Source organism: Nycticebus coucang, chromosome 19 (assembly GCF_027406575.1).
Source record: "Nycticebus coucang isolate mNycCou1 chromosome 19, mNycCou1.pri, whole genome shotgun sequence".
NCBI lineage: Eukaryota > Metazoa > Chordata > Mammalia > Primates > Lorisidae > Nycticebus > Nycticebus coucang.
The window spans coordinates 46,825,346-46,848,280 of NC_069798.1; the positions used below are offsets into that span (position 1 = coordinate 46,825,346).

Consider the following 22,935-nt stretch of genomic DNA (forward strand, 5'->3'; position numbering starts at 1 on the left):
CAGTGAATTATGATTGAGGCCACTGGACAGAGCAAGATTCTGTCTCAAAAAAATTAAAAATAAAAAGGAAGATTGTTGGCTCCCACCCACCGAGTTCCTTAACCACTGGGTTTAGGGTAGGGTGTGAGATTTTGCATTGCCAAAAATGGTCATGGTGATGTGGTGATGATGGTCCAGTACCACACTGCTAGAACTCCTGCATTAGATATCGACACTTACTCAACTACTCAAATGAAACAGATGCTCTTGACATTTAATTAAATGTCAACAACATGTGAGTATTTGGGAGGAATACAGGAAGAAATAATAATAATTTTTTTTTTTTTTGAGAAAGAGTCTCACTATGTCGCTCTTGGTAAAGTGCTGTGGCATCACAGCTCACAGCAACCTCAAACTCTTGGGCTTAAGAGATTCTCTTGCCTCAGCCTCCCAAGTAGCTGGGACTACAGGCGCCTGCCACAACACCTGGCTATTTTAGGTTGTAGTTGTCTTGTTGTTTGGCAGGTCCAGGCTGAGTTCAAAACCACCAGCTCCAGTGTATTTGGCTGGAGCCCTAGCCACTGAGCTACAGGCATCAAGCCAAGAAGAAATAATTTTTATGAATCTGTGCTTCATGGCATTTATAAGATACTATATAAGAAGTATATAAAAACAAATACATGAGAACTGGTAAGAAGTACAGATGCTTGAGTCCCACATCAGAACATTCTCATTGGGTGGTGACTGTGGCTCAGTGGGTAGGGTGCTGGCCCCATATACCAAGGGTGGCGGGTTCGAACCCAGGCCCCAGCCAAACTGCAACAAACAAACAAAAAGAACATTCTCATTTAATTAGTATAGAGTAGGCCTCCTTTTTTTTTTAAAGTGCCCTGGTGATTCCAATGTGCACTTACATACTATATTACTCCAGGGTCTACTGAAGAGGTGAGACTAGAATTTTTCCTTGAGTTATTATGGGAATTTAACTGACAGTTTACAGTGTGGAGGGCCTTCCAAAGTTGGAGAATCGGGTAACATAAGGCTCCAAATTCTGTTTCAGGTCTTTCTAAGGCACTGAATGGTACATGAAAATATTTTAAAATATTCAGAGTTTGTACAGCATAGTTGTATTTTTTTCCCAATTGTTAGTGATACCCTTGGACAAATCAAATTCTATGATCTCAGTTTTCCCACATGTAAGATGGGGATAATAATTATACCTACCTCACAGTGTCTTTAAGACAAGTAAATGACTTTAACATATACAGGAGGAGCCTTAGAGCAATGTTTAGTAATGGTAATTATTATTCATTATTATACATCATCTACAAGTCAGGCAGGGATCCTGAATTAGATCCTTTTTAACTTCACAAAACCATTGTATATTTTTTGCCTCTTTTTGAGGTAGGTAGGGAAAGTTTTGAGATAGGGAGTTTAACCATCCACCTGACAAGGGAAAAAGGCATCGAGTGCCTTATAAAACAGTGGGAAAGAGAGCACCAGAACTCAAGTATTCCAAACTCCCCAAGTGTGTTCTTTCTTTCAAAGTAAATAAGCAAGCAAACCAACAAAAAACAAAGCAAAAAATTGTCAAGGAATTAAAGCAATTGTCCTTATTATTTGCAAATACAGGGTGGACATAAAGTTTGTGTGCAATTTAAAATAGTTTAACATAGTAAATCGGACCCAAACTTCATGAACACTCTGTACCTCCCTCCCTTCCATGAAGATACACACACACACCCAGGAATCAAATTGACCTTCCTTCTATCATTCCCTGATTATCCACAAATGGGATGTCTAATTTGTGAACAACCTACACTCTTCCTGGAGGTATATTACTTGTTCAGCTATATTTTTAGTCAAGGATTGTCAATTTCTATCTCATTTACGGGGGAGATCCTTCATTTGGGAGAGATTCTTTCATTCTATCAAGGAAAATCTAAAAAGTGAGGAGGCAAGACGGCCGACTAGAGCCAGCTTTCCACAGAGGCTCCTGTCCAGAAGGAGAGTTAAAGGACAGAAGTTTAGCAAATAAGCTGATGGTTTGGAGCTGAGCCAAGACAGAAGGTTGAAGAATGCACATCAACCCTGCTGAGGTGAGCTGCGACCCCAAGGATACAAATGATAGGTACAAAATCCATCACCAAGTGGACAGGAGTCCTCTCCCCCATGAGAATGGCTCACAGTATACTTTCTACAAACAAGCAGAGTTCAAACATCCTCCCATTTTATCCAACAGGAGAGACCCCCTAAAAACCAGACCTCCTTCCCCTACCAGGGGGCCATGGCACTCTCCTGCCAGGCATAAAACTGTATAAAACTGTATATATTCTCTACCTACAATTCTAAACTCCCAGCACTCCCTTCCACTCTCACCCTGAGGTCTGGAAGCCTATCCCACATGGAGTCCAGATTCTTGGGCATTTTCTCGAGAAGTGTGGACAGGGCCTGGGCTGTTGTAGGTCAGTGCTGATTCCGCAGCACAGGGGTAGGAGAAAATGGTGGACTGAAGGAACCTTTTGGGAAAGGGAGAGGCAGTGCTCCCCAGAGTGGGAACAATAGGGCTCACACCCCTGGGGATATTTTGGAAGGATACTCCCTGTCTCTCTGGGCAACCAGAGAAAGCCTGGTATCTTCTCCAGTGGCAGACACAGGCAGAAAAGATCTGGGATGGTAATGCAGGGCCCATGAGCAAAGGGGTATGCCTGAGGCGGTACTGGCCTGGGTGGAGGGTGGAGGGACAGAGAATTGAAGAATCGTGTGCAGAGATGGCATACTCCTAGGGAAGAGCTGCACCAGGACTGCTTTAGTGAGCCTAAGAAACATCCGGCCCTCAGGGGATCATAGCTGAGACAAAGGCAGGTGGGCAGGGGCTGGAACTCCGAGCCAAGTGTGAGTTCTAACCACACCCACCCCAACAAAGACTGCAGGGGAGATAGAAAAATCAGCTCTGGGCAGCAGCACAGACCAGGAATGAGTCATAGTTTCTGTGAACTCAAATAGTACCTGGTCTGCAGGGGAACACAGCCAGGACAGAACCACAAATTCTGCACAAATATAAGTGTCAGCAACATCAATCAAGGGCTGGGCTGGAACTGAGTGAACTGCCCCAGCTTCCATTAACCACCCGAGGTTGTCAGGCCTCAGCTTCCCCTATTGGATGGTGGCAGAGTGCAGAGGCCTGGCCAAGGAGACATAAGATATCTCTGTGACTCAGGCAGGTGCAAACCCCTGGAGCATCTGCTCACTGGAGGGAACTGGGTCATAGCCCTGCGGGTTTACCAGTTCCTGGATGTGACAGAGGTGCAAGGTGGGGAAGAAGGCATCACCTTTCCAGACGAATTCATTTGCTATGGGGGTCCTTCTGACTCCATGGAGCACCAGAATGAGTAACACTCAAGCTGCCACCAGACACCTGCTATCTAGTTACTGGAGACCTTTTGAATTCCCTCACTTGAGACTGGGTACTGACTGGGGCAAGTGATTTGGCTCTCTCAGACCAGACCAATCACCCAAGGACTATCCAAAGTGGTACCCTGGGTGTGTGGTTGTGGGAAGGTTTCATTTTCCTTTTCTAGTTGTTGGCCGGTGTGTGTGTGTGTGGGGGGGGGGTGACTTAATTGCTGGTATTTCTCCACAGCTGAGACTTCAACCCAGAGTAACTAATTCACTAGGGTAGGACAGAGACCAGCTGAAAACAAGACAAAGCCACTTAGCCCCACCATACCAAGTAAGTTCCTAGTGTCTCAGGCCATAGCACTGTACAGTTCCTTTGCAAAGCTCTAGGAGAAAAGGTACAGACACCAGTCACAGCTTTTGGGCAAAGGGTTGTTTAATCACTACTCCAGGAGCCAGACAACCCAACTTCACCTTATCTGTTCATCTAGCCAAATGGTGTAAAATAATCATGGGGTGGAATCAGCAGAAAAACTCCAGTAACATGAATAACCAGAGTAGATCAACTCCCCCAAGGAATGATACCACAGACACAACTGAAGATCCCATTCATAGACAAATGGCTGAGATGTCAGAAATCAAATTCAGAGTTTGGATTGCAAATAAGATTAATAGAAGGGAGGTAAATTTGGAATTAGAATGGAGCAATTCAAAAATTGTCTCAAGAGTTCAATGAATTCAAAGACAAAATCACCAAAGATTTTGACCCATTGAGACAAGAATTTGCAGCCCTCAAAGATCTGAGAAATACAGTAGAATCCCTCAATAACAGAATGGAGCAAGCAGGAGGAAGGATTTCTGACTTTGAAGACAAAGCTTTTGAACTCTCCCAAGCATTCAAAGAGGAAGATAAATGGAGAGCAAAAATGGATCATTCTCTCAGAGAGCTCTGGGATAATTCAAAGAAAACTAATATTCACCTTATAGGGATTTCTGAAGGTGACAAAGTTGCTTCACAAAGCACAGAGGCCCTTCTTCATGAGATTACGAAGGAGAACTTTCCATACATGCCAAGAGATTCTGAAATTCAGATAGCAGACAGTTTCACAAACCCAGCACAACTCAACCCAAATAAGACAATCCCCAAACACATCATAATTAACCTCACTAAAGTTAATATGAAGGATAAAATTCTGAAAGCAGCCAGACGTAAGAAAACCATAACCTACAAGGGGAAGAATATTAGAATGACTTCAAATCTCTCTGTAAAAACTTTTAAGCTAGAAGAGGGTGGTCATCAACTTTTAATCTCCTAAAATAAAATAACTTTCAACCCAGGAACCTGTATCCAGCTAAACTGAGTTTCAGTTATGATGGAGAAATTAAATATTTTAATGACATTCACATGTTGAACAAATTTGCCATAACTAAGCAAGCTCTCCAGGATGTTCTTAGACCTATCCTCCATAATGACCAGTGCAATCCTCCACCACAAAAGTAAACTCACTCAGAAACTTTTGATCAAATTCTAACTTCCACAGTGGTGAAAGGATGAAAAATGTCCACTGGACTTTCGAAAAACTTGATACCCAAAACTCTATCAGGCTTATCAACATTCTCAATTAATGTGAATGGCTCAAATTGTCCTCTAAAGCGGCACAGGTTGGCTGCCTGGATACAAAAACTCTGGCCAGATCTGCTGCATACAAGAATCTCATCTTACCTTAAAAGATAAATATAGTCTCAGGGTAAAGGGATGGTCATCTATATTTCAGGCAAATGGAAATCAGAAAAAAAGAAGGTGTTGCAATTTTATTTACAGATACAATAGGCTTTAAACCAACAAATGTAAGGAAATATAAGGATGGTCACTTCATATTTGTAAAGGGTAACACTCAATATGATGAGATTTCAATTATTAATATTTATGCACCCAACCAAAATGCGCCTCAATTTATAAGAGAAACTCTAACAGACAGGAGCAACTTGAGTTTGATCCTGCAATTCCTCTACTAGGTATATACCCAAAGGACCAAAAATCATTTCGCAATAAAGATATTTGCACCAGATTGTTCACTACAGCTCAATTCATAATTGCCAAGTCATGGAAGAAGCCCAAGTGCCCTTCGACCCATGAATGGATTAATAAATTGTGGTATATGTATACCATGGAATATTATGCAGCAGTAAAAAAAAATGGAGACTTTACCTCCTTTATGTTTACATGGATGGAGCTGGAAAATATTCTTCTTAGCAAAGTGTCTCAGGAATGGCAAAAAAGTATCCAGTGTACTCAGTACTACTGTGAAACCAATTTATAATAGCTCACACTTGCATATGAAAAATGAAACACAACTTTAGGCTATGATGAAGGAGGGAAGGGGAGGGGGACAGATGGGGAGGGGGTGAGAGGGATAGTAGGGGATGGTAGGGGGACCACAACTATGGAACACACTGCAAGTACAAGTTGGTTCTATCATGTGTAGAACACATATATCCTAATGCTATAATTGGGTAAATGAGATGAAAGCTATGCCGATTAGTATGATGTAAGCACTCCAATTTGTACAAATAATCAACACACTGAAATGGGCATAAATGTATTTATGATCTATGTACAAAAGACTTAATAAAAAAAACAAAATTATATAAAAAAACAACAAAATGATAATGAGGACATGAATTATCAGAACCTCTGGGTAACTACAAAGGCAGTCCTAAGAAGGAAATTTATAGCACTGCAAGCCTTCCTCAAGAGAACAGAAAGAGAGGAAGTCAATAACCTAATGGAACATCTCAAGCAACTAGAGAAAGAAGAACACTTCAACCCCAAACCCAGCAGAAGAAAAGAAAAAAATAAAATTAGAGCAGAATTAAATGAAATTGAAAACAAAAGAATTATACAATAGATCAATCAATCAAAAAGTTGGTTTTTTGAAAAGGTCAATAAAATAGATAAACCTTTGGCTAACCTAACCAGGAAAAATAAGAGTAAAATCTCTAATCGCATCAATCAGAAATGACAAAGACGAAATAACAACAGACTCCTCAGAAATTCAAAAAATCCTTAACAAATATTACAGGAAACTTTATTCTGAGAAATATGAAAATCTGAAGGAAACTGACCAATACTTGGAAGCACGCCACGTTCCAAAACTTAGCCAGAATCAAGTGGAAATGTTGAACAGGCCTATATCAAGTTCTGAAATAGCATCCACTATACTAAATCTTCCTAATTTAGTAGGGAGATGGCTTCACATCAGAATTCTACCAAACTTTTAAAGAGGAACTAGTACCTCTATTACTCAACCTTTTCCAAAATATAGAAAAAGAAGGAATACTACCCAACACGTTCTATGAAGCAAACATCACCTTGATCCCTAAACCGGGAAAAAAACCCAACAAGAAAAGAAAACTATAAACCAATATCACTAATGAATATTGATGTGAAAATATTCAACAAGATCCTAACAAACAGAATCCAGCAACACATCAAACAAATTATACACCATGACCAAGTGAGTTTTATCCCAGGGTCTCAAGGCTGGTTCAATATACATAAATCTATAAATACAATTCATCACATAAACAAATTAAAAAACAAAGACCATATGATTCTCTCAATTGATGCAGAAAATGCTTTTGATAATATCCAGCATCCCTTCATGATCAGAACACTTAAGAAAACTGGTATAGAAGGGACATTTCTTTTTTTTTTTTTTTTTTATAGAGACAGAGTCTCACTTTATGGCCCTTGGTAGAGTGCCATGGCATCACACAGCTCACAGCAACCTCCAACTCCTAGGCTTAAGCGATTCTCTTGCCTCAGCCTCCCGAGTAGCTGGGACTACAGGCGCCCGCCACAACGCCTGGCTATTTTTTTTTTTTTTTTGGTTGCAGTTCAGCTGGGGCCGGGTTTGAACCCGCCACCCTCGGTATATGGGGTCGGCTCCTTACCGAATGAGCCAAATGAAATAACAACAGACTCCTCAGAAATTTCTTAAGGAGAAGGGACATTTTCTTAAACTGATAGAGGCCATCTACAGCAAACCCACAGCCAATATTGTATTAAATGGAGTTAAATTGAAATCATTTCCACTCAGATCAGGAACCAGGCAAGGTTGCCCATTGTCTCCACTGTTTTTTAACATTGTAATGGAAGTCTTAGCCATCGCAATTAAGCAAGAAGAGGCCATCAAAGGTATCCATATTGGGTCAGAAGAGACTAAACTTTCACTTTTCGCAGATGATATGATTGTATATCTGGAAAACACCAGGGATTCTACTACAAAACTCTTAGAGGTGATCAAGGAATACAGCAGCATCTCAGGTTACAAAATCAACACTCATAACTCTGTAGCCTTTATATATGCTAACAATAGTCAAGATGAGGCTCAGCGCCTGTGGCTCAAGTGGCTAAGGTGTCAGCTACATACACCTGAGCTAGCGGGTTCTAATCCAGCCCGGCCTGCCAAACAACAATGACGGCTGCCATCACAAAATAGCCGGGCATTGTGGCAGGTGCCTGTAGTCCCAGCTACTTGGGAGGTGGAGGCAGGAGAATCGCTTAAGCCCAGGAGTTGGAGGTTGCTGTGAGCTGTGATGTCACAGCACTCTACGCAGGGTGACAGCTTGAGGCTCTGTCTCAAAAAAAAGTCAAGATGAAAAAACAGTCAAGGACTCTATTCTGTGCCATAGAAGTGCCAAAGAAGATGAAATATTTGGGAGTTTACCTAACAAAGGATGTGAAAGATCTCTATAAAAAGAACTATGAAACTCTAAGAAAAGAAATAGCTTAAGATGTTAACAAATGGAAAAACATGCCATGCTCATGGCTGGGAAGAATCAACACTGTTAAAATGTCCATACTACCCAAAGCAATATACGATTTTAATGCAATCCCTATTAAAGCTCCACTGTCTACTTTAAAGATCTTGAAAAGATAATACTTTGTTTTATATGGAACCAGAAAATACCTCAAATAGCCAAGACATTACTCGGAAATAAAAACAAAGCAGGAGGAATTATGCTACCAGACCTCAGATTATACTATAAATTGATAGTGATCAAAACAGCTTGATGCTGGCACAAAAACAGAGAGGTAGATGTATGGAACAGAATAGAGAACCAAGACATGAACCCAGCTACTTACCATTATTTGACCTTTGACAAGCCAATTAAAAACATTCGGGGGGGGCTCGGCGCCTGTGGCTCAAGCGGCTAAGTCACCAGCCACATACACCTGAGCTGGCGGGTTCAAATCCAGCCCGGGGCCTGCCAAACAACAATGACGGCTATAACCAAAAAAAATAGCCAGACGTTGTGGCAGGTGCCTGTAGTCCCAGCTACTTGGGAGGCTGAGGCAAGAGAATAGCTTAAGCCCAGGAGTTGGAGGTTTCTGTGAGCTAAGATGCCATGGCACTCTACCCAGGGTGACGTGAGCCTCTGACATGACCCTACCCAGAGGCTCTGTCTCAAAAAAAAAAAAAAAACTTTCAGTGGGGAAAAGATTCCCTATTTAACAAATGGTGCTGGGTGAACTGGCTGGCGACCTGTAGAAGACTGAAACTGGACTCACACCTCTTACCATTAAGTAAGATAGACTCTCACTGGATTAAAGATTTAAACTTAAGACATGAAACTGTAAAAATACTAGAAGAAAGTGCAGGGAAAACTCTTGAAGAAATTGGCCTGGGTGAATATTTTATGAGGAGGACCACCCGGGCAATTGAAGCAACATCAAAAATACACTACTGGGACCTGATCAAACTAAAAAGCTTCTGCACAGCTAAGAACACAGTAAGTGAAGCAAGGAGACAGCCGTCAGAATAGGAAAAGATATTTGCAGGTTATGTCTCTGACAAAGGTTTAATAACCAGAATCCACAGAGAACTCAAACATATTAGCAAGAAAAGAACAAGTGATCCCATCTCAGGCGGCCTACAAACACATGAAAAAATGCTCATCCTTAATCATCAGAGAAATGCAAATCAAAACTACTTTGAGATATCATCTAACTCCAGTAAGATTAGCCCACATCACTAAATCCCAAAACCAGAGATGTTGGCGTGGATGTGGGGAAAAGGGGACACTTCTATGTTGCTGGTGGGAATGCAAACTAATATTTTCCTTTTGGAAAGATGTTTGGAGAACACTTAGAGATCTATAAATAGACCTGCCATTCGATCCTACAATTCCTCTACTAGGTATATATCCAGAAGACCAAAAATCACATTATAACAAAAGATATATATATACCAGAATGTTTATTGCAGCCCAATTCATCATTGGTAAGTTATAGAAGAAGCCCAAGTGCCTATCAACTCACAAATGGATCAATAAATTGTGGTATATATGCACCATGGAATATTATGCAGCCTTAAAGAAAGATGGAGACTTTACCTCTTATGTGTTTACATGGATGGAGCTGGAACATTCTTCTTAGCAAAGTATCTCAGGAATGGAAGAAAAAGTATCCAATGTACTCAGTCTTAGTGTAAAACCAATTTATAGCTTTGTTATGAAAGCTATAACCCAGTTATATACCCAGGAAGAAGGGGGAAGGGGAGAGGGAGGAAAGGGGAGGGGGGAGGATGGGTGGAGGGAGAGTAATTGGTGGGACTACACCTATGGTGCATCTTACAAGGGTACTATAAATGTCTTAACACAATAATTAAGAAAATGCTGTGAAGGCTATGTTAACCAGTTTGATGAAAACAGTTCAAATTGTATATAAAACCAGCACATTGTACTCCATGATTGCATTAATGCATACAGCTAAGATTTAATAAAAAGAAAAAAAAAATCTAGAAAGTGAGCCATGCTCAGCCTTTGATCCTACCCCCATATTTTTTGCTTTGCGAAAAAAAACTTCTATTTTATAAATCAACTTTAATAGGGTTTTCTATTATCTGCAGCTAAAAATAATTTCTAACAGTTATTTGAAAATGCACAAAAATCTTGTCTTAATATCTTTTATGATTATTATTTAAGACCTTTGTTAACAGATGGTTGCAATTTGCTGACTTTTTTGAAAAAATGAAGTTGAAAATTTTTATTACAAATTAAAAATGAAGTTCTTTAAAATCTCAATCAGATATGCAATAATTTAAAAACCTTTAAAGACATATTGAAAAATCCAGGCTTTTTAAAAACACACTCACATTTGTTCTTACCAGAAAAGTTGTCTTTAGGTAAAAATACAAAAGCCATATGGTGCATAGATAATGCAAATAATTCTTGTCATCTGGTCAGGAGGTAAAAAGCAAGCAATTGAGGTCTCTAGCTCCAATCTTTGTTCATTTCTTTTTTTTTTTTTTTTTTGTGGAGACAGAGTCTCACTGTACCGCCCTCGGGCAGAGTGCCGTGGCATCACATGGCTCACAGCAACCTCTAACTCTTGGGCTTACGCAATTCTCTTGCCTCAGCCTCCCGAGCAGCTGGGACTACAGGCACCCGCCACAACACCCGGTTATTTTTTTTGTTGCAGTTTGGCCGGGGCTGGGTTTGAACCTGCCACCCTCGGCATATGGGGCCGCCCCTTTGTTCATTTCTTATTGCTGGAGTTTTATATTCATTTCTTCTTGTTGGATGGCTAAACTGGATGATGGGGGAGATGGTAACCCAATATTTACTCGGCCCTGCCCTGCTCAGCATGGGAGCAAAGGAATTCTCAGGTGGTGGATCGGCTGCTTTTGTCTCTTTGCAATCTTGTGGTTTAGGGTTTTCTGGGTTCTGCTAGTCACCAATTAAAATTGCTGTGGTACTGAGATTGAGGCGTCTGCTGACCTTGGGATTCATCTCCTTGATTCTCTTTATCTTCCTCCTTGACATCCTCTCTGTGCTGTCTTTGGCAAGGAGAGCCACTATGGAATCATGGTCTATGACCCCCGTACATATTCTGTCTTACTAGTCTACCTTGTTCTCCTGCACCCTGGTTGTCATCCCTCTCCTCCAGCTCTTCTCCCTGCACCGGAGGGTTAGAACACTATGGTCACTGCCCATAGGATCTCCACATGTAGTAAGGTGGGAACTTTTGCCTGCGGTAGGGCCAGTGTTGTAGAGCCTGGTCTTCAAAAACACACTCCGATCACTTGTTCTTTTCTCCACTGTCACTATTCTGGTAATTCTGCTAATTGTGTGGAGGACCCCAATGACATGGATAGAGCCTGTAATGGTTACCATCTGCTGTGTATTTACTGCCTTGGCCTGGAATGCCTCCAGAGACTGTAACATTTGCTGCCTCTGTACCCTTTTCTCCTTCAACATCAAGTTCACAGTCTCTCCATCTCCTATACTGCAAAGGTACTTCCTGGGGTTATTGGTTTTTGTGGCAGTCTGGTATACAAATTCATCTTCCTTGGTGTCATTCCTATTGATGAAACCATGTCTGTGTCTTACATTGAATAATTTTAATGTTCCCCAAATCTTTATTACTATGACCTTCTTGTCCCCCTGCTGGCAGGGGTCCCAGATGTAAGGCCACCTGGACCACTGCTCCCTGCACCACTGTCCTGTGCTGGGCTTGGTGTCATACTATCTTAATTAATACTTCCTTCTTTAGAATATAGCTTGCAATTGCTATTAGGTCCAACTGAAGATATGAGCTGTAATGTAGTAGTATTCATAGTAGTAATGACAATACTGCTTTGGTTCTATGAGCCCCAGACCAACTGTATTCGATATCAGACATTTACATTCATTTTTAAATTAAATTCTATACTGAACAATGTTTAGACACATTATTTCTAGAGACATGGGGAGGTATTCTCCTGGCCCTTTTAAACATTAAATGAGATATCTTATTGTCTCACTATAACTATTGCTGAATCAAAATAGCATCACTTAAAGATGAAGAAACTCAGTTGAAGCAAGACTTCTGAACACATAGAGGCTAAAGGGTAAATTCAAATGAGCAGTTTTTTCAAAGCTTAAGATGATTATAGTGTTTAAAGTATGTGAATGACTTTGCACACATCTGTTTTCAATCATACCGAAAACTCACCACCAGCTGCAGAGTAACGACCATGTTATTTAATCAGGAGTTATTCCTTCAGTGTGATTCCTGCCCATAGAAACCAGCAGAAGAAAACTTCAGGAGGTTTTAGACATTACATCTCTATTTATGATACTCGTATTTTCCCATTTCATTTGTGTTTTTTCTTCCCTTTCATTATTCAAATCCCAATGTAATATATGTAATATGTCACCAAGTACTTGTTACATGAAAGGAACATATTTAGGTGGCTATATTAATTTTCCAGTATGGGCATAGGAGATGAGCAATCCAGGCTCTTCTATCTTCCTGATACCCATCTTCATCCTCTTGTTTGTCATCTTATAGCTCAATGATGGGCACCAAGCCTCTAACCATTGCTGGGTACAATGCACACTTATCTGGGTGATGGGCACGCTTAAAAACTTGACTCAAATGGTGCAAAAGCAATTTAGGCAACCATAACATTTGTATCCCCATCATATTCTGAAATAAAATTAAAGTAAAATTAAAATAGCTAAAAAAAAAAAAGTAGGACCTTGTGGCCTCTTGGGCCTTTTGTCACGACTTTGGAGGCCCATTCACTGTCTATGGCAAATGTATCTCGGTCTGTAAACTTTCTTACTTCTGTACACCTATCTTTCTCGCCCTCAATGAACTTAGTTTCATGCTTGCCTTAATAAAAAAAAGAAAAAGAAAAAAAAAAAGGCTCAGCACCTGTAGTTTAGCGGCTAGGGCGCCAGCCAAGTACAATGGAGCTGAAGGTTCGAATCTAGCCCGGGACTACCAAACAACAGTGACAACTACAACCAGAAAATAGCTGAGCATTGTGGCGGGCACCTGTAGTCCCAGCTACTTGGGAGGGTGAGGCAAGAGAATCGCTTAAGCCCAAGAGTTTGAGGTTGCTGAGAGCTGTGACGTAACTGCACTCTACCCAGGGTGACAGCTTGAGACGCTGTCTCAAAACAAAAAAGAGTGAGAGAGTACAAAAAAAAAAAAAAAAAAAAGCAACGGCACAGGCTAATTGAGTCTGTTCTTTTTTTTTTTTATTGTTGGGGATTCATTGAGGGTACAATAAGCCAGTTACACTGATTGCAATTGTTAGGTAAAGTCCCTCTTGCAATCATGTCTTGCCCCCATAAAGTGTGACTCACACTAAGGCCCTACCCCCCTCCCTCCATCCCTCTTTCTGCTTCCCCCCCCCATAACCTTAATTGTCATTAATTGTCCTCATATCAAGATTGAGTACATAGGATTCATGCTTCTCCATTCTTGTGATGCTTTACTAAGAATAATGTCTTCCACTTCCATCCAGGTTAATACGAAAGATGTAAAGTCTCCATTTTTTTTAAAGACTTCTCAGGCTGGTGCCCATAGCACAGTGGTTACGGCGCCAGCCACATACACTGATGTTGGTGGGTTCGCCGTCCTGGGCCAGTTAAACAACTGCAACCAAAAAATAGCTAGGCATTGTGGCGGGTGCCTGCAGTTTCAGCTACTTGGGAGGCTGAAGCAAGAGAATTGCTTAGCCCAAGAGTTTGAGGTTGCTGTGAGCTGTGACGCTACAGTCCTGTACTGAGGACGACAGTGAGACTCGGTCTCAAAAAAAAAAAGTCCTCTCAGAAGCCCCACCCATTGGCTTTCAAGTATTTAACTGAAACACAGTGCAAGTCCCAAAGGGAGCTATGTATGTAATTTTAAATTATCTGCAACCATATTAAAAAGTAAAGAGATTAAATTAATTTTAATAATACATTTCATTTAACCAAAAATATCCAAAATGTTATTTCCACATGTGATTGACACTTTTTAAATTGAAATATTTACATTCTTTTTTTTTGCACTATGTTCAAATCTAGCGTATAGCTCAAACTAGGCACATGTCACTGTATTAGGTAGGAAATCTGTGATAATGTGATAGAATAAGAGATATATATTTGCTCTTTGCCCTGGTTTCTGGGCCAGAGCTCCTAAAGTCCTTGGAATTTCCTGAGTAACAAGAGCATCTTTTGTTCTAATGAGGTAACTCTTGGTGGGCAGACGGCTTCTGGATAGCCTCAAGATGGGGCTGGTTGCCAGGAAACCAACCCTGTGACTAAGTGGATTGGAACTTTGAGCCTCACTCCCTCCCCCTTGACCTGGGAAGGGGAGGAGCTGGAGGTTGAGTTAATCATCTATAGTCAATGATACAACCAATCATACCTACATAATGAAACCTCCATAACACCCCAGAAAAACAGGGTTCAGAGTTGCTGGATTAGAAGTGCCTAAAGAGTGGCTTGCGTAGAGATGGCACAGAAGCTCTGCACCCTTCCCACATACCTTGGTCCACGTATCTCTTTAATCTGGCTGTTCATCTATATTCTTTATATTAATAATATCCTTTGTAATGTGAATGTAAGTAAAGTGTTTCCCTGAGTTGTGTGAGCCATCCTAGCACGTTACTTGAACCAGAGGAGGAGGTAGTGGCTAGCTGGGGCTTTCAAATGATACCTGAAGTACAGGATGATCTTGTGGGATGTGATGCTATCTCCCAACAGATAATAACAGAATTGAGTTAAATTACAGGGCACCCAGTTGGTTTCAGCTGGAGAATGGGAGAACCTTACACACATTTTAGTACCAGAAATAAGATATTGTATATTTTGGTGACTGTGTGTATAGTAGCAGAAAAACTTTTTTTGTAACTGGAAAGCCTTTGACCAATCACTGGAAGTGGCTAAGCGGATGGAATCTGTAAATCAGAGTAGACCAGCAAAACTGCTTGACATTAGCAGATATTTCATTTAATAAAGAAAGGATCTATCTTAATTTAAGCATAGTAAATCCCATCTATGATAGCTCAACTGTTCACCTGGGATTGTTCTAATGTAAGAAAACTTCCCTTTTTAACAACAATTTTTAAAATTAACAATTGCATACATTCATGGGGTACAATGTGATGTTTGGATAAATGCATACACTGTGGGGGTGATTATAACATAATCCATTACCACATATGCTTATCATTTCTTTTTGGTGAGAATATTTAAAATGCACTCTTAGCAATTTCAAAATACACATTATTATGAACTATAGTCACCAGGCTGTGCAATAGATCACTAGACCTTATTTCTCTTGACGCTTCATACCCTTTGACCAACTTTTCCTTTCTTCATCCACCTCCTGATTCCCCCCAAACTGTCTTTCAAAGACAAAATAATTTCACCTCTACTAATGAAGAATGCTTAAAGACACAATGTTTGACGCTTCCTTCAAATTTCTGCATCTTGAACGTTTCTGGCAAGCAGAGTTACTTTAGGTCATGCTTGTTTATAACCTCAATTTTGCTGCAGTGGTTATTAATTATAGCAGCCACACCTCTTGATTGTAATCTAACCACAGTATTCCCTCACATGTCTCTCCCTTTAATGTTCAGAGTGGGGTGGGTGCACCAGACTTTATTGGTGCATCAATAATTGTCCAAAGTTTAGGTTTATCCTACTTTTCCCTCACTTTCGATTTTATCTGTTTGTTCTTTTTTATCTCTTGCATCTTTATTATTTAAATTATCATTATTATACCTTGCTTTAAGAGTACTCACACTCGATTACGGTAAAGAATTTTTGGTGATAACATTTTCTGAAATAAGAGGAAGAAATATCACAACCGTGAAGGTATATCTGTTTGAAAGTATGGTCCCCGCTGCTTTCAAGGACAAAACAATTAAGTGCTCCAGTGTTTTTCTGAGAGAGAACACTGATTATCTATTTATAGCGAGTGTGACGGTTGAGGTGATTAGCAGATTCCCTGCGGGCCAGTAACTGTGCCAGCAACTGTGGAGAGTGGCAAAGAACTTTGCTGAAGAGCGAGCGCTATACACACAAACACAGCTCAGAAACATGAAGCGTCCATAAAGTGCGGGAGCCTAGTATTTCCTGGGCCCTCCCTCTCCTTACTTTCCATTCTCCTGCCCCGCACCCAGGTCTTAAGCCTCCCCTCCACCCTCTCTTCTCTGCCTTCCTCCCTGGGTCTCGCAGGACCCAAACAAACAGCAGATCCCCACGCCAGCGCCGTCCGGGAGCCGGTCCCCGGCAGTGCCCCTTCCGCGCTTGCGCAAGCCCCCAGATCGCGCGAACGCGCAGCCACGACCCCAACACCCTCGCCGGCCACTGGCGTGCAGGGAGCACGGGATCCGCGGTAAGCGGGTTCCGGCTTTTTTCCCGGGGCGATGTCTCTCCGAGCTCCTCCTACTCTACGCGGCCCTTCACACGGCTTCAGAATCGCGTCCACACTGGCACGCGCCCAGCCTCAAAACAACCACCTCAAGGAAGCGGACAGAGGAAGATGTCTCCGGGAGGAACCCCGGCGCTCGGGCCGCCCAGCCTCTAGGCAGGGCCCCGCCCCCGGCCGGCTTCCCGCCTCTCCATTGGTCCGTGTGCCTGTCCGTCTCCGCCTTTGGGGCCGCGGCGGCTCCCCTCCCAGCTGGCGGTCCTCACTGCACGGCTTTCCTGGCTTCCTTGGCGCGTGTTAGGCCGCCCACGCCGAGGCGAGCCTGAGCTGGCGCCGGCTCCGACTAGCTGGGAGAAGGGGAGGGCCGGGCGGCGCAGGAGCTGAGCATCGCTGGGCTGGCGGCAGGGCGCAGCGTTTTTGCCGGCATCCCCACCTGTCGCGGGCCGAGACGTCCGGTAAGGCTGGGCGTGGCGCGCTGTCGGGGGCGCCCTGGTTCGGCGGAAGCCTTGCGGGGGCTCTGGGAGGGAAACTGGCGCCGGCCTCTACCCGTGCGGCCCGCACTGGCCTCTGCCTGGCGGATGGGGGCTGGGTGAAGGGAACTGCCCCGCAGAGTCCCTGCTGAGGGCGAGGGACCAGTTAGGTCGCGGCGACCCGGGTTCCGCGGTCCAAGGGTCTTCCCCGCGCGCGATTTCCCGGGTTCTGCACTCGCAGGTCCGTGGGCGCACCCTCTCTTGCCTGTGTGTGAGGCCCGGTGGCCTCCCAACACGAGCATCTCTTCTTTCCCCTCCGCGCCCGTTAAAGATCAGTTGTGCTCGAAACCCCGTTGGCAAATAAATCTTTTTCACCCGAGGAGAGTTAATGACAGGAATTAGGATGCGTGTGTATTGTTCCTCATTTTAAAAGAGAGTTGTTGCAGGGTAGAAAGTTCTAAGATTGGAATATTTCTATCGTGAAATGGCATCCATGGGCCAAGATCGGCAGGTATTTCTTTGACGCTCTGCATATGGTGTTACATTTGTGGTCCTAGCCTTGACTTTATTTTTTGGTTCCGAAGATAAATCTAGAAAATACATATTGCTTGTAGTGAGAAGCGTGATCAAAATTACAAACCTCAACCGAAGCGCTTCCTTACAAAACGTTAAATCGTACCTGTGGCTTAAGCTTCCTGATACGTGTGCCAGTCACTTCTAAGCAAAACATTTAATAGCATTGTTCTTTTTCTGTTAAGATTGCAGTTGATGGGGCAGGGCCTCTGGCTCAAGAAGTAGGGCACCGGCCCCGTATACCTAGGGTGGCAGGTTCAAACCCGGCCGCGGCCAAAACGGAAAAAAAAGATTGCAGTTGATGATAATAGAAGCAGCTGTTAGTGATGGGCTAGGCCCAGTTTTCTACCTGAATTTTCTCAACCTTCTAGGTTGGTACTGTTACTACCTCCAGTTCACAAGCGAGGAAACTAAGGCATAGGAAGGGGAAGAGACAAAGCCTGGATTCAAGTAGTCTAACTTAATAGCTCCCCCACAGTCTCCACCCCCCACACTTCCTTAACTTGTTTGCTCCTTAAGCACTATTCATGTTGTTAAGCCATTTGCAATGTACTCAAAAATTTTGAGTTTTAGTTTCCAAATATTTTGCAAGTTAGATAAGAGAGAAACAGTCGTTTTCTGAGAGTAAATAACCCATGTATCTTTCATGTTAACTGATCTAATTGTATATTGCTGTGTTGCGATTTGCAAAATATATAAAAAACAATTTAACTCCCTCTTCACATATTGGACCTCTAAATAATCAACTTTGACTTGTAACCTGTGCCTGACTCTTTTATGTATTTGTAACTTAGGCTTAGTGTCCAGAAATGCTGATATAACTTTCATCGTGCATTAATAGGAAATGTTGAACTTTGCTTTTGTAGGAGTTCTTCATTCTCTTGAGAATAACATACTCTTGGTTAATAGATGTTCCTCAGAAGAACTGCTTATGTACAAGTCACATCTTTAGAAGACATTTATGAATGTTTTTGTCTTTTAATACATTTATGAGACTACATTAAAACTTTATAAAGGAAAAACCCATTTACCCATTTATTAATCTCATTGGTAAATTAAAAACTCCTATGCTTTACCTACATAATGTGTTTAAAAGTTAAACTAAAATCCTAACTTATTTTGGTGAATTTCAAACTAGCCATATTTTAAAACAAAATAACATCTGTTTATTGATGATTAAAGTTAGGGGACAGAGTTAGCACTACATAAAAATTACATAAGATTTTTATTAAAAAGTAACTATTTTATTAGAAGTTAACTATTTTTATTTGAAAGTCAGCATTTTGATTTTATGGCTGCATATTATACCTTCTTTGATCAATTTGTATAAATTTTAAAAGTAATGAAAAATATCATAATGATTCTCTACTATACATTCTGTTTAGGATGACATTTAATGTTGCCTGGCTCTAGCCATCCAAATTGTCCTTCTTGACCTAGAGATTTAATTTGAAAAAATTAAAAAATAAATAATCATAGGGCAGCGCCTGTGGCTCAAAGGAGTAGGGCGCAGGCCCCATATACCCGAGGTGGTGGGTTCAAACCCATCCCCGGCTAAAATAAAATAAAATAAATAATCATGATTATCCTCTTAATGTGGATTTCACCATTGGAATATGTTGATGCAGAAACTAGCAGGCATTTAGAAGGTACCTTTGAACCTTAGTCTGTTAGTACTAACACCAGTAATGCTTATAACTAATGTTTTTAGATCACCTGGAGGGCACTGTGGTAAGCGTCTTAAATGGATTATTTAAATCTTAAAACAGCTTTATTGAGTAGGTCTTATTGTTTATCATCCCATTTGAGTGATGAGAAAACTGCAACTCAATGAGGTTGTAATTTAACATCTCAGAGCCAGCAAACGGTAAAGCCAAAATCTGATTCTGTGCAGTTTGACTCGAGCATGCCCTTTGACTACCTGGGTGTGGACTTTATTAAAAACAAACCTTCAAGGCAAGTAGACAGGCTCTTTATAATGGTGATGATGATAAAGTTCTAAGCGCTTGATACTATGTATGTATAAATCATAACTATACAAAATTCTGCAAAAGAGACTTTCCCCTACCCCATTTTACTGATGAGATGTGTAAGTCAGTGGTTCCCAGACTTTTGGACTTTTTGGACAAGTGAAAAAATGTGTGTAGGGGAAAAATTGGGACCAGACATAAAATCACCAACTTTTAATTCTGTCAAGGTTAAAGACTTATTAAAAACTATTGCAGGCCGAGTGTGGTGGCTCACATCATTAATCCTAACACTTTTAGGGGCCAAAGCAGGAGGTCAGGAGGTTGAGACCAGTCTGAGCAAGATGAAACCCGTCTCTACAACAAATAGAAAAATTAGTCTGAGTTACCGGGGAGGATCACTTGAGCCCAGGAGTTTGAGGTTGCTATGAGCTAGGATGATGCTACTGTACTTTAGAATGGGTGATAGAGTGAGATCCTGTCTTGGGGGAAAAAACCCCACAAAACCCTGCAATCTACTATCCCCATTCTTTCCTTTAAAAAGACATCCTAAGGTAGGAAGGTGATAATTACAACATGAAAGCAAAGATAATACATTTAATATTATGAAAAACCTTATGATATTGTCCTAGCTTTTCAACTTCTTTGGTCAGAGACCAGTAAAAAACATGTTCTAGACTAACACCTATTCAGAGATCATTTGGGAATGCCCAGGTGACACAACTAAGTCTAAACTGATAATTGTCTGAGTCCAGACACAAGCTGAAGTCTGTCTGACTGCAAAGCTTGTGGGTGTTTGTGCCAAGTCATGACCTCTTTCTAGGGAAAAGTCTCAGAGGTTTGGTCTTTAGTGAACAGTCTTTCTCAGGTATTAAAAATGTCCCCAGGGAGTGGGCCAGAGAGAGTAGTCTCCAGCAGCAAGTGGCTAACCATTTCAGTCCCAAAACAGTTTGTAATCACCATCCAGAAACTGAATTCCATTGCTTTGCAGTTCAAGAACCTCTCCTTTACCAGTGTTTACTCATGGAAAAGGCAAAGCAGTGTGAATGACAGTGGTCACACCAGGTGGAGAAACCACAGGCATAGTCCAGGATCCAAGAAACTCTGCAGTAAGCAGTTCGATTTGCCTGTTTATTGAAAATGAGAAACCTCACCTTCTTTTGATTCCTGCTTATATACTTCACTTATTCTTACAGTTCTCTTTCTATCATACCTGTATAATATAAGGAGTTAAATATGTTTTTTCCCATTTTGTCTCATCTCCAGCCCATGTTAAGCCCTCCTGTTTCTCTCTTTAAGTGTCCTAAGTTTCCAATTTTGGCAAAGATTAGTTTTAAGTTGTTTTTTAAGTTGTTTTTTATATGAATGCTTACTGAAGACACTATTAATATTACTTTTATATTTTATTTTACTCTATCATTTAATAAAAATAAAGTTCTTTAATAATTTGATTGGTGTAACACTTTACTCTGTCTTTAATTATATTTTTGGCATATATTCTCTCATTTGATCCTCATAGGTTATCTGTGAGGTAGATTTGACAGGTGGTGTTATCTTTAATTATACAGGCTAAATTCTTTATTTGATAGGAGCAAGATTTTAACCAGGAGCTGAAAACAAAAGAATTTATATATCAGAGTGCTGAACTTAACTACTGACTGTAAAATGTAGTTTTTTTCCAGATTGCCTTGATTCAGAAGAAAACATATCCCATACTATTTTAGATTTGTCTGTCTTAACAGTGTATTGCGATAGTGATCTGATCTTTTACTACCAAAGTTTTAATTGTGATTAATAACACATACTCCTGTTCTAGGAGAGTGTTCTCTCTCCTGGAAGAGCCACACAAACATAATGAATTCATGTTTTTGAAACTTAAAATTGTGGTGGGCATCTGTAGTCCTCGGTATTCAGAGGCTGAGGCGGTGGATCACTGGAGCCCAAGAATTTGAGGTTGCTGTGAGCTGTGACACCAGAGCACTCCACTCAGGGTGACAGAGTGAGATTCTGTCTCAAAAAGAAAAAACTTTTATTTAATGACACAGTCAAATTTTAAGAATTTTTCTCCACTCTCTTCTCAGTCTTATTTTGTTAATACTGTGTCACCAGCTTGGGAGAGGGGAGGAAGGGCAGTAGAGAAAACTAGTTGGTATGTGTTTTTCTACCACTGTATTGCTATTATTAATATTAGTAATATGGCACTGTTTGGCTAATTATTAAAACTGTAGAAACTTGATATATACAGAATCTCTACTTTCAGAATCAACTGCTAGTGCTTTCTGCAGTATATTAATAAATGGAAATAGTGACATGGACCTTTTATGCACCAAAGCCCTGAAAAGAGATGTAAAAGTCAAATTTGAGTAATTTGAATTTAAGAAGTGGCCTGAGGGAGCTTTCTATGTAAAGGAGTCCAGTGAAGAAGTCTTTTTCAAAGCAAATTCTCTCACTAAAAAATAAATTCAATGGAGTTTGCTTAAAGTAGGCTTTACCTCTGTTTCTTCTTCTAAATTATACGTATTCAGTAGATATCTAATTGTTACTAGGTTGAAATAGTGAAGATAATTTATAAACACACAAGTTATTTTCATGAAAATAAACTTGGGATGCTTATATAAGTATATGTCTGTTTTTTAATTTAAAATTGAGGAAAGGGAGGCCAGGCTCAGTGGCTCATGCCTATAATCCTAGCACTCTGGGAGGCTGAGGTGGGTGGATTGCTTGAGCTTATGGGTTCAAGACCAGCCTGAGCAAGTGTGAGACCCTGTCTCTAAAAATAGCCAGGCGTTTTATGGCAGGTATCTGTAGTCCCAGCTACTCGGGAGGCTGAGGCAAGGAAGTCGCTTGACCCCAAGAGTTAGAGGTTGCTGTGAGCTAGGTCACCACAGCAGTCTACTGAGGGCAACAAAGTGAGACTCTGTCTCAAAAAAAATAAAAATAAAAGAAAATTGAGAAAAGGGGCAAATTAGATATTTTTCTTGGTTTTGCCCATGTTCAGTTTTTAAAAATAATCTGAAGGATAGCTTCAGGACTTTAAACTTAGTGGTGCTAGAACATTAAGAGCATTGCATGGTGATGATTTAACAAATTCTGTTGAATGCTTTCGAAGGTTGACTTAAAGGAAGCCAAATCTGATGGTGTGAGTTTTGTAGGGGCTAAAAAAAACATGATTGCTGGAGAGTTAAATAGAAATAGGAGAGCAATACTAAGTTCAGGCCTCATTCCGGTCCTGGTATGTGGTATGTGCTCAAAATAATTTTAACACAGGTATAAAGTGAAGAGTCAATCAACTTTCAGTTTAGGATGATTGGTTAGTGACATGTTGGAATCTCCTTTTCCT

At 41.0% G+C, this 22,935-nt stretch overlaps 1 protein-coding gene across 1 annotated transcript in view; it reads left to right on the top strand.

Annotated features, from left to right (window-relative positions):
- Nucleotides 1-16,850: 16,850 nt before the first annotated feature.
- ME2 (malic enzyme 2) overlaps nt 16,851-22,935 on the top strand; it is a 70,947-nt gene continuing 64,862 nt past the window's right edge. The window contains exon 1 of the mRNA XM_053572044.1: nt 16,851-17,040. The gene's annotated coding sequence lies outside the window, so the exon portion shown is untranslated. The remainder of the gene's footprint in view (nt 17,041-22,935) is intronic.